A 13,380-nucleotide genomic window follows, 5' to 3' on the forward strand; every position below is an offset into this window, starting at 1 on the left:
TGCCATTGAGTACACGTAAGAAAGCTGTTGCCATAGTGTTCCATTACACCATAATGCTGTTTAAACAGTAGACATAGTATGATACAGTTCAGTGATAAACCTACCCTTACAATAACTATTCAAGTAATAACCCTCTGTCAATCCGACTGTCCGTGGGCAGGGATAAAAGTATAATCTGTAGTTTTCACAAAAGCCCTGGAGCTGTCAAAAGTAGGCATTTTGTATCATCCTGTGGACTTTTGTTGCCAAATAAATGTGAATTTTCCAGTCCAATAACAAAGAGAATGAGTAAACATTGTTCATTTATACTACCGACATTGTAACAATACAACGCAGATTGAAAATCGGCAAAGTTACACTTTAAGCATCAACATTATGCCAAGACGCATAATGGAGGAAAACTGACAGCAACATGTCCAACTCACTGTCCATGCTCGTGTCCATCATGACATTTTCCCATGGTATTGAATTTACAAAGTGCATTAAAGTACTGCATTTACACATTAATACATATGCTTTGTCTAAAACAGGTACATTCACTCACTCACCACTCAATACATTGTGAATGTCACAATGCAAACATGAATTCAGAATGAATAAATTCAGCTTTTTTGTGTATGGCATCACAGTCATTGTTTAAGAAAGACAAAAAACCAACTTACTCACTGTTTCATGTTTTTGCAGATTTAGACGGAAGACATCTAAACAAATCTGGTTTGCATCCAAAAATATAATCTTTGCTGCCTGTCTGAACAAAGTCTTAGTTTAGTTAGATTAATTTAAGTTAAACTTTATTGTTCAGCCGTTGCTGAAACTAGGTCTGCTGTACCTACGACAATAACAATTCACATACTTCCACATCAAACACAAAAAATACATAATACAATCACATTACCTACATCACTTCATTTCTAACCACTTATTCATATATTCATGTTTATATATACACATTTAGTTGCCTTTGATATCCTATAACGATGACCAGATGGTAATAATTCAAAGGCATAATTAAGAGGATGAGTTCACTTCTACTTTTAGCAAAGTATGCTGTTATAAACTGCTATATCATATAATTGATCTATTGAACTTCGCTTGGATCCTACAATATTACGTGCTATCCTTACTTTATTTACAGATGTTATTCCTCTGAATCAATCAGTTATTATACCCTATAAAACACTCTCAACTAAAGGCCTACTGATGTAAACTAAATTTAGCTAAAAAATGAAAATTCTGTCATCATTTACTCAACCTCATGTCATTAAAAACCTGTATGAATGTCTTTCTTTGGTGGAGCACGAAAGAAAATATTCTGAGAAATGTCCAAGTAGTGTTTTTCAGTGGGTCAATATTTGGACCTCACCATTCTTCAAAATATCTTCTTTTGTATTATAAACAACAACGGAGTTTGGAATTACATGAGGGTGAATGATGAATGAAAATGAAGACAGAATTTTCATTTTTAGGTGAACTATTCCTTTAAGCACAAAGTACCAAAAAAAGCACTTTGGTTCAAACTGAAGAACTGTTTGTAATGTTATGTACATAAATGTATGCTTGTGTTTTTGTGTGTGTACATACTCTGTAATGGTCACACATGATGTTTTAGCCTGGAGGGGGTCAACATGAGAAGGCAGAGAGAGGGAGAATGAGAGAACCTCACTATTCTCTGAGCGATGACACCATTTCTAACTTGCTGCAGGTGTTTGTGTGTGTGTGTGTGTGTGTGTGTGTGTAGCCTGAATGTAGAACAGGCTACAGGAAAGCTTTGATATTCGAGCCAGGACGGACCTGCTCTACACCACAGATCAACCAGCACACAGCCGAAACATATTCTGTTTCGATTTATACAAACTCTCTGTCTCTTTTGATGCTTGTTTCACTCTTTCTCCTGTGAAATCAAATTGATAAGGCTGTATTGGCATGACTATCAAAGAAGCAAAGGATTATTCATTACAATTATGGGTGACTAAAGCAATACAACTGTTGCTGACTTATATGTGTTCTGTGATATCTCTAATCAGCTGAAACTAAAATCTGCATTTGTTTATGGCAGTGGTTCACATTTTCTAATCTAGTCCTGTTTTTGTTCATTCTTTACAAGTTGAAATCTTAGACGAAGTTTATATTTTTATTACATATTTTAACAGAAAGGTCATGTATGTCTCTGCCCAATCTTTCATACGGTTTTTGCAGTGGATCTTTGGCAGGGTCATCAATGTGGATTGCAAAATGTACCATAGAGTGAAGTCAGTGCTAAAATGGATTCAACAGAATCATTAATATGACAATACCGTAAAAATATCAATGTGATTGAACAAAATTGAAGTTGTAAGTTCTTGACATATCTGGACTTAAGTGAATGACTCATTAATAGTTTAGGTGTATGCAAATTAATTACTTTTTTCAAAGTTCCAGATGCTTCACATTTCTGGGGATTGGATCTGATAGAGAGATCTGTGCTAACAGCTCATATTTCATCAGTTCTGCCAAATAACACTTCGAGAAATCATTTTTCAAAAAAAAAAAAAAAAAAAAAAAAATCAAACTGTTATTCCTCTGAACGACCACTACAGCTGAATGATTTGTGTTTCTTTCATCATTCTCCAGAGACAAATGGTGAGAGAGAGAGAGAGAGAGAGAGAGAGATAGAAGCAGCGAAAAAGAGAGATACCGCATTTGGCCGGAATTTTTCACCGTGTGTTAAAACTATTGGCAGGTGATATTAGAGGATTGCAGCACCTTTGTTTCCTGAGATGGTGATATTTCTCTGCTGATGTCATTTTGATGTGATGGAACAGAGTATGTTTCTTTGTCTCTTTTTTCTCTGTGTGCTACACATGAGTTGGAAGAACATTCAGATCACAGATCAATACCCAGAAAGATAGAATAATAGAACGATAGACAGACAGAACAAAAGAACAACAGATAGATAAAACAATAGATCAATAAAACGATTAATATAGATAGAACGAACAACAGAGAATGACAAATAGAATGATAGAACAAAGTATAGACAGAATGATAGAACAAATGATAGAATAGATTGAATGATTCAACAAATGACAGAAAGAACGATAGACAGAATGAAAGAATGACAGACAGATAAAATGAAAGAACGATAAATACAATAATAGAACGAACGATAGGCAGAACAATAGACAATGATAGAACAAACGATAGATTGATCATTCTATCTATTGTTTGTTCTATAATTATATCTGTCATTCTATTATTCTGTCATTCTGTGTATACTTTTTTTCTGTCATTCTACCTATCATTCTGTCTGTCATTTGTTTAATCATTCTAACAAATGACAGACAGAAAGTTAGGTAGAATGACAGAACAAATGATAGAACAACAGATAGAATTATAGAACAAAAGATAGGATGAAAGAACAAAACAATCAAACACTGATCAAACAAACACTCATCAGAACGATATATAGAAAGAATGAAATAAACCATAGATAGAATGAGAGAATGATAGATAGAACGAGAGAACGATTAGATAGATAGAAAGATAGATAGATAGAATGAACGATAGATAAAACGATCGAGCGATAGATAGATACAACGATAGATAGAATGAACGATATAATGAACAACAGATAGATAGATTAGATAGAACGATTAATAGAACGATAGAGCGAACGATCGCTGGAATGATAAAACGAACGATAGAACAAACGATAGAACGAACGATAGAAGGAACGATAGAATGAACGACAGAATGAACGATAGAATGAAATGACAGAAAGATGGATGGATGGATGGATGGATGGATACGAGTGTTTGACACTCTGGCTCTTTTTGTAGAATGTTTGTGTGAGAAAGCAGGCTGCTCTGGGGACATGGACCCTTTGACCTGAGATGGACTCCCGTGCATCTCTGGTGCTCTTTTCTGTACCTGCAGAGAAGACTGACTGAGCATCTCGAATCTCTGGGCCTCGTTTCTGGCCAGTGTCTGGCTTCTCCTCCTGCCTGCCTGAGTTATGATTTTGCAAGCAGCGTGAAACCATTCTCCATTTCAAATGAAGTCAGCCGCTGAAAAGGCCAAAAAACTTTTACCCAACTCCAGCCATATTTCACCTGAGAGAGAAAAAGAGTGAGAGAGAGCAAAAGAGAGACCACTGACCAGACCGCTGTACCATGGCAATCTTCACCTCACAGTTGAGTTAACATCAAATATCTGCAAGTTTGATAGTAATGAATCATTATCATTAATGAATCATGAGAAAAATGGTTAAAAATGACCAAGATGTCTTTTTGTTTAAAAGAAGAGAGGAATATGAAATATTCAAGGGGGAGGGCGGAGGTTTAGGTGGTCTGGTCTGTTGTAGATTACACAGATCTTAGAGGCCTGGTCGTGCTGTTCCACAGCCTCTAAACCAGAACATGGTCTGCCCCCCACCCACCATGTGCTTTTAATAGAATCCATGGTGGTCCCCCTGTACGTACCCTCTTTGTCTTATTCTCTCTCTTTCTGTGATGTGGCTGTTGTGATTTGACAGCTTGTAATGTCAGACTACTTTTGCTAGCTGTGTGTTCCTCACATCCACACACACTTATTTTCTCCTGTCCCGGCTTGATATACAGAGACAAGTAAAAGTAAGCTGTTTGTAGGTTGATTTACCTGAAAAGTGTAAACACTGTAGCGCTATCAAAACACTGCACTGTTTGTTTGAGCATCTCAACATGCCAGACACAGCAACATTGGCTCAACCAATAGTGTAAGGCTGGACGGGATTCTCTCACATTGTGAGATATACCAATCAGGCATTATGGCCACCTACCTAATATTGTGTTGGTCCACCTTTTTCTGCCAAAACAGCCCTGACACTTTGAGGCATGGACTCCACTAGACCCCTGAAGGTGTGCTGTGGTATCTGGCACCAAGATGTTAGCAGAAGATCCTTTAAGTCCTGTAAGTTGTGAGGTGGGGTGTCCATGGATCGGACTTGCTTGTTCAGCACATCCCACAGATGCTCCATTGGACTGAGATCTGGGGAATTTGGAGGCCAAGTCAACACCTTAAACTTGTTGTTGTGCTCCTCAAATCATTCCTGAACCATTTTTGCTTTGTGGTAGGGTGCAGTATCCTGCTGAAAGAGGCACCAGAGAATACCGTTTCCATGAAAGGGTGTACATGGTCTGCAATAATGCTTAGGGAGGTGGTACGTGTCAAAGTAACATCCACAAGGATGGCAGGGTTTCGCAGCAGACCATTGCCCAAAGAATCACACTGCCTTCGCCAGCTTGCCATCTTCCCATAGTACATTCTGGTGCCATGTGTTCCCCAGGTAAGCGACGCACACGCACACGCACACGCACACGCACACGCACACGGACATCCATGTGATGTAAAAGGAAATGTGATTCATCAGACCAGGCCACCTTCTTCTATTGCTCCATGGTCCAGTTCTGATGCTCACGTGCCCACTGTTGGTGCTTTCGGTGGTGACGAGGTCAGCATGGGCACCCTGACTGGTCTGCGGCTATGCAGCCCCATACGCAACAAACTGCAATGCACTGTGTATTCGGACACCTTTCTATAAGAACCAGCATTAACTTCTAGAGCAACTTGAACTACAGTAGCTCGTCTCTTGGATCGGACCACGCGGGTCAGCCTTCGCTCCCCACATGCATCATGAGCCTTGGCCACCCATGACCCTGTCCCTTCCTTGGACCACATTTGATAGATAACCACTGACCACTGCAGACCGGGAACACCCCACAAGAGCTGCAGTTTTGGAGATGCTCTCACCCAGTCGTCTAGCCATAAAAATTTGGCCCTTGTCAAACTCGCTCAAATCTTACGCTTGCCCATTTTTCCTGCTTCTAACACATCAACTTTGAGGACAAAATGTTCACTTGCTGCCTAATATATCCCACTCACTAACAGGTGCCGTGATGAAGAGATAATCAGTGTTATTCACTTCACCTGTCAGTGGTCATAATGTTATGCCTGATCGGTGTATATATATATATTATATATAAAGACGTATTGTGGCCATATTCCAGGATGACAAAAAAAAGGTTGGGAGGGAGCATGAAGAATCCTTTTCACACATGAATTGGCACCTCTTAGCCCAGACCTTAATTTCATTGAAAGTCTTTGGGATGTGCTGGAGTAGACTTTACAGAGTGCTCACCTCTTGCATTGTCAATACAAGATCTTGACTAAAAATTGACGCACCTCTTGATGGAAATAACATCACAACATACAAAATTTATTTCTATCAAGAGGTGCATCCATTTTTGCTCAAGATCTTGTATTGACAATGATAGAATGACTTTTTTTTGACCGGGCACTGTTTTCCTACATTTTTGATCAAATAAATGCTGCCTTGGTGAGCAGAACATTTAAAAAAAATTATATATATATATATATATATATATATATATATATATATATATATATATATATATATATATATATATATATATACCCACAGTTATGTGGGTGTGGCCACCCAATGTGACATTTTGTCTGAATTTTCCACATCTTCATCTTTCCAATTAATAAATTTCACCCTTTGAGATATTCATTCATAATACTCATTTGAGATATTTCTTAGCTGATCTATATATTAAGGGCATGTTTTGCAAGCCTCTCAAAAACGTCAGTCAGCATCTGGGACACAAGTTTGAACAGAAAATATTCTGTGGTCCACACCATCAGATTCAAAGCAAAGGCTGGATTTGATCCTGTGAGAGTGTTGTGCCTCTCAGACGCCTCCGATCAGCGTACGGAATGTTACTCTCCACTTATCTGCATCTTTTCAAATACTCCCCGCCGACTCCTCTCGCCCTGGGTCAGTGTCCGCCAGCTTCGATGGAACGCAAAACACAAACAACGAGAGCGTCACCCTGTCAAGCCGCACGTCTGTTTGTAAACAACTGGCTACATTACTTCACACCTCATCACACCCACGGACAGCAAACTGAGGGCAGACAGAGAGACACATGCAACATGGATCAGCAGTACACAACATAGCACAGCATATTGCTTGTGTGTTGGTATATTTGTGATCAGTGTAGTTTATGTCTAGCAGGCATATCCATTTCCACTCTGATCTAGGGGGTTTATGGATCTTATTGCTGGTTTGGTGCTGTTATAGCTGGTGGAATGGTACAGCTATGTTTTTTTCCCCATTTATCTAATGAAATGAAATGCTTGACCAACATGACCAGCAGTACTTCTTTGGGAAACCAGCTTCATGATGTAGTTGATTTTCCAAGGAAGTCTTGGTTAAGCTAAAAAGCTGCTGGAAAAACAAGAAACCCATGTTGTGGATTAGCATCCAAAATACAGCATACGGATGGATGGATGGACGGACAGACATAAAACACTACAAACTGTTCTCATTTTTACTGAGGAACACAGTTAATCACAAACATTGATGCTTGATACATTACACGCACAAACACACACACTCTGTAGTGTGTAAATCATTCTTCTCCAGCTGTTATGATTTCTGCTACTTGACATTTGTTTCTTTTCACCTGCCAACTCTCACTTTTCACACCAGTCCATGCTATCAGTGAGTGTTTGTGTGTGCAAATGTGTGTGTGTGTTTGCCTTTTTCAGGTGTTGTCTGACCCTGTGGCCTTGCATTGATAACAGCAGCATATCTTTGCATTCAGGCGTGTAACACATCAGTCCTAAGATAATGTAAATTTAGTTATCAGTCTTCAAGCAGTCTTTGGCTTATCCTACCCAGTTGAGAAAAAATGAAATGCTGTGCAGCAGTGACTTTTGTTTTGTTTTGTTCTTTACATGAAGCGACGAAACGAACCGATTCACTAAAAAAATTTGCTTTCTAACATTGCATACGAGTTTCACTTGAGTTCACTCAGTTGTAAATGTGCATACAGCACAACATTAAAATCAGTTGATAAATTTTTTTTTACCATGACACCTATTAAAATAACTGAACTACTGTAATGATACTGAAAAAAAAACTGTTATTAATGTTACTTTTAATTACGTTCTTCAGAACACTAAAAACACTCAAAAGAACTGAACTCAAAGAGTTATAAATATTTTGACTTGCTTTTAGATCACACATTTCATCACGCTGTTTTATTCTATTGCATGTATGATAAAATAGTTCTGGGGCTTCTTGGGATCTTTGCTACCTTATTGGTAAGTTTATACTCTTTTAACAGAGAAGCAGATGTTTTGGCATCTCTACATTTTGCTTTGGATTTGTTTGAGTTTTCCTACCCTCATGTTGTTTTTTTTATCTTCACATAACCTACATGTGTTGGTGTGAGGTGGTCCCGCTCTGCGATAAGGATCTCCTCCCCCTGAGGGCCATTTCAAATCACTAATACCAAATCAAGACTAATACCAGTTCCTTTGAACTCTTTGATCATTTTCAGGCCCTGTATCTTGCATTCATAAGGAGGTTCAATCATGCTGGATTTTACACTAAAACACATGCTGAATTCTGTGGGTGATGCACTCTGATTATGATCTGATGTTTTTCTTTTCTTTTCTTTTCTTTTCTTTTGCACTTATGTGTGATATTATTTTGTTAGAGAAAACTTAAAGGATTAGTTCACTTTAAAATGAAAATCACCCCAAGATTTACCCACCCTCAAGCAATCCTAGGTGTATATGACTTTCTTCTTTCTGATAAACACAATCGGAATTATAATAATAAATATCCTGATGCATCCAAGCTTTATAATGGTAGTGAACGGGGCCAACGAGTATGAAGCACAGGAAGGGGTGGTGTCATTTTCATTTTAAAGTGTACTAATCCTTTAATGTAAGCTAAATTGTGAAATGCCCTGCCACAAAGCTTTGAAATCAGTTTGAGTGTATAGGCCTGTTGGCTTTGGGACCATCTATAAGACAAAATAAACATTCAAAGATATAGGCCTACAGGTATAAAATGTACAGTCTTAAGGCCAGTTCACACCAAGAACAATAACTATAGTGATTACTATATTAGTGTTCAATAACAATATCATTCGATGTGTGTGCTGCAGTTTTGTTGTATGCCACTTTAAATGCTCAAGCTCTTAAAGCAAAATGGATTGTGATTGGTTGTTCCATGTTTATATCGTTAATCAGCTGGAAAATGTGTTCTGAAAGTGATTGCAATGATATTGTTTCTCTGTGCACTGCAGTTATTGTTATAGTTGTGGTATGGTCTGGTCTCTGCTATTCTTTTATATTTAGAACAATTTTTACAACTTTATATTTATCAGCTACAGTTATGAATGGGCCAGGGAAACCAAAAATATTGATGACCGTATTCTGCGCAGGAACATTTTTGTCCAATAAAAATACCTTCTCTTCCAGCACTACCAGTACTATTTCAGATGCTATTCTCAATTTTTGAGCCTCAATCTACAGCATTGAGAATGAATAATTCTGAGCCCTATTAGCTATGCTAATATCATGTGTATCAATGCAATCCACCTCACTCCACCCACCAGCACAGATACACATACATCCAAAAAGTGCTCTGTCTTATGTAATAACATTTCTGTAATCTAGAAGCAATCCAACCATGCCAGCACACATATGTACTGAACTCACACATGCACATAGCACTCTCATTTACACTGGTGAATCCATCATGCAGTGATATTCTCCATGGTGTGCAGAGTTATGCTGAGATATGTGGGTTGGCTGCTTTAAGCCTGTTGTTAATGGTCGATAGATCACAGTGTTGTAAACATTTTTTCTGCTCTGTATCCCACTGCTCTGTTCACACAGACGTTTACCATCTATTAGAGCAGAAAATAGACAAGAGAGAGTTAGATAGAAGAGGGATCAGTCACTGTCTGAACTATGCAGGAGACGGATCACTGTCACACAGAGAGGGATCAGCTAAAGTCACTGTCATAAAGAAAGATCAGCTCAAATCATTGTCATTGAATGAAAAATTAGGTCAAAGAGTGGAATCAGCTTCAAAATCGACTTGAAAATCGAAAATTCTTTTCTTTTTTTATTGCATTATTTATTATAAATGATTTATCCACGCACATCATTATTATAATTTTTTTTTTTTTTTTTTTTTTTTTTTACAATTCATGTGCCCTTGTAATGTTTAATCAAAATAACCCCTCCACACATTTTGTATGTCTTCCTTATTTAATGCACCTGATTCAGATCCTCAGCTTGTTAGGAGAGAGCTACATGAACTGAACTGAGTGTGTCAGATAAGACTGACATACAAAATGTGCAGAGCAGTGGGTCCCAGAGTTGAGAACCAATGATAGATGATGAGAGATTAGTTCAAATCATCTCAAATCACTCTAGTGAAACTGGGATTGACTCAGATAAACTGAACGAGATGGATCAGCTCAAATGACTGTCACTGATAGAGAAATCAGCTCTAATCACTCTATTGCAAGAGGGATCAGCTCAAGGAGAGGGAACAACTCAAACCACTGTCATTGAATGAGGAATCAACAAAAGGACAGAGATCAGCTAATGTCACTGGCACAGAGAGAGAGTTCATATAGAGAGATCAGCTCAAATCACTGTCAAGCTGCGTTCACACTGCCAGTGACACACAGCAACAAAGCGACATGATCCCATTCATTTCAGTGGAGAGCAACAGTGAATACTGGCGACAGGATGTATGCATGTCCAGAGATGTGACAAAGTTGAGATATGTTTAACTTTATGCAAATGAAGAGCGACTTTCGGATGCGACAACCAATAGGAGTGAAGTCAGTGGAGTGTACGTGATCCGTCACTACATCCTATAGTGGATAGTGTTGGTGGCAAGAAGTTATTTAAGCGATAAGTCAGCAACTTTCCTATAATTTATGACACGTCTATGTGAACATACGTACTCACCATGCTGACATTGAGCCTGAATGGTTTTGTGAACCCACATAGACCAGCACTTGCAATTTCACTGCACATAAATAGCCGCGATAGCAAAGACCACTCTCTGCTTCTCATTCACCTTTAATATTAAAGGTACACTATGTAAGTTTTGGCCAAAGTCCCTTTAAGACAAGTCATTTTACGCGGCGGCCATCTTTGAAACGCCTCTCGGGCATCCTGGGCATCATGCCCTATCTCTTTGAATGGGGAAACATCAAATTCTCCAAAACTGTTCTCCAACCTTATGATTAAATTTCATATTTGAAATCACCAATGAAATCTAACAACAACCGGCTCATACATTTAGTTTCTAAACGCTCGAATCATGACAAAAAACTGTATTTTTCAGGCTGGATCAAGCTAATGCGCATGCGCAGACCTAAATGCGCGTCTCTTCGGAGGTGCGCGTCTGACTGTTTCTATAGAAACCGGTGATTCTAACGCCGCTGAAGTGACGCGAAGACTTTACCAGTCGGCGATTGGCTCTTATTTAGAAGGCGGGACTTATTCCGCCACATTGCGCGTTACACTTTCTCCCATTCAAAACAATATGAGTGACACGTCTTGTGTTATTCTATCCGCTTGTTAAGTCGTGACGTAAAGAACGCCGTTTCTGGGTCCAAGCCTCGACTCGTTTCACTTGAGAACGCCATCGACGGTCGTTTATGAGCGCTATTTATTCATATTAAACATCAATCATTTAAAAAGTTAAACATTTTAATTAATTACAGTCTACACAACAGTCTCCGTGCTCACAGCGTCACAGATATTAATATTTTGATGATTTATAAAAGATGAATCATTGTCTGGCCATCTGGAATTTTGATATGGAGATAAAGGTTGTAATTATATATTTTTTGTAGTATTACACCACATCGTGTGTGTATATTAGCACCATTTGTTGTTTTCTTGTGGTATGAGATAGAGCGTTAGGACCCGGAAGCGCTGCCGCGTGACGTCAGACTTAACAACCGGATAGTCTTTGGTTTTGGCCCTCTGGTGGTTAAAAAAAGAATATTGCTTTGGTTGTACTATGGCTCTCCCTCAAACTAGGCTTAAAACATATAACCAGTTTAGATGAAAGGATCTCAAGCTGACTAGCTGAAGATGCAATTGTAGCTATACCCATTAATAGACAAGGTACTTCCTTGAAAATAAATTCCATCAAAGCGCTACAACAAACCATAATGAAATGACCCTTCACTTTTTGTGCGCAAAAACAAAACAAAAATAACAACTTTATTTAACAATATGTTTACGTCCGAATGCCGGTTCAGTATTGGCCGATGCTTTACACGTGACCAGCATGATGCATGCGGATGATGCTGACATAGGAGCCGGCCAATACTGAGCCGACGTTCTGACATAGAATACGGAAGTCTGCACTGCATTCACTATGTCAACTGCGTATGACAACAGTTAAATAAAGTTATTTTTGTTTTGTTTTTTGCGCACAAAAATTATTCTCGTCGCTTAAGGTTGAAGCACTGTAGTCACGCTGACTATTTTAATGATGTCTTTAATACCTTTCTGGACCTCAAAAGGTGCAATGATGTTGCTGCCAATGTGTGGTTCAGAAACCCTCTGATTTCATCAAAAAATATCTTAATTTGTGTTCTGAAGATGAACGAAGGTCTTACGGGTTTGTGACGACATGAGGGTGAGCAATTAATGACAGAAATGTCATTTTTGGGTGAACTAACCCTTTAAGCATTTTATGTACTGCTTCCATTTATATTTAGTCTTTTCCCTTAAAAAATGTTTTTAGTGGCAAGAAAGCTGATTTGGCGTCTGCAAAATAACATCTGTGAATATCACGCCATATAATATCACCGCCAGCCACTGGCGAAATGGAGCGACAAAGTCGCTGGCAGTGTGAAGGAAGCTTCACTGAAAAAGGGATCCATTCATATCATTGTCACAGGATCAAAAAATCCACCTTATTTTTAACATAACAGCAGGTGTAGCCATTTGTAACTTGAATTTGCAAGGCTTCCAGTATCATTTACATCCAGTTATTTTACCTATACAAAAACAGTCAGTTAGGCTACTTGATACTGCAAACTGATATTTGTTATCATATTAGGTGGACAGATTCTGAGAGAGATTAAATCACTGTCACTGACAGAGAACAGCTTGAATCACTCCTCTGAAATGCGAATCAGCTCAAGTCGAGAAGCTCAGGTAGAGAGATCAACTCAAATCACTTCAATGAAAAGAGAATCAGTTTAAGGAGAGGGATCAGCTCAAATCACTGTGACTGAGAAAAAAACAAACTGAACAATAGGGCTGGGGAAAAATTGTTTCACCATTGTGATTTTTTTTACGATTTTAAAATCAAGTTTTTTATAAATTACAGAATCGATATTAAATCATATTTATTATATTTTTTATTTTTATAAATATTCATTCATACTTATTAATTAATATTTATTCCAGTCCTTGCTTATAGATGAGACAGAGGAAAGTTACCTCTTATTTCAGCAGAGGGTGATATGTGTTGTAACGGTGAGT

Source organism: Chanodichthys erythropterus, chromosome 9 (assembly GCF_024489055.1).
Source record: "Chanodichthys erythropterus isolate Z2021 chromosome 9, ASM2448905v1, whole genome shotgun sequence".
Lineage (NCBI taxonomy): Eukaryota > Metazoa > Chordata > Actinopteri > Cypriniformes > Xenocyprididae > Chanodichthys > Chanodichthys erythropterus.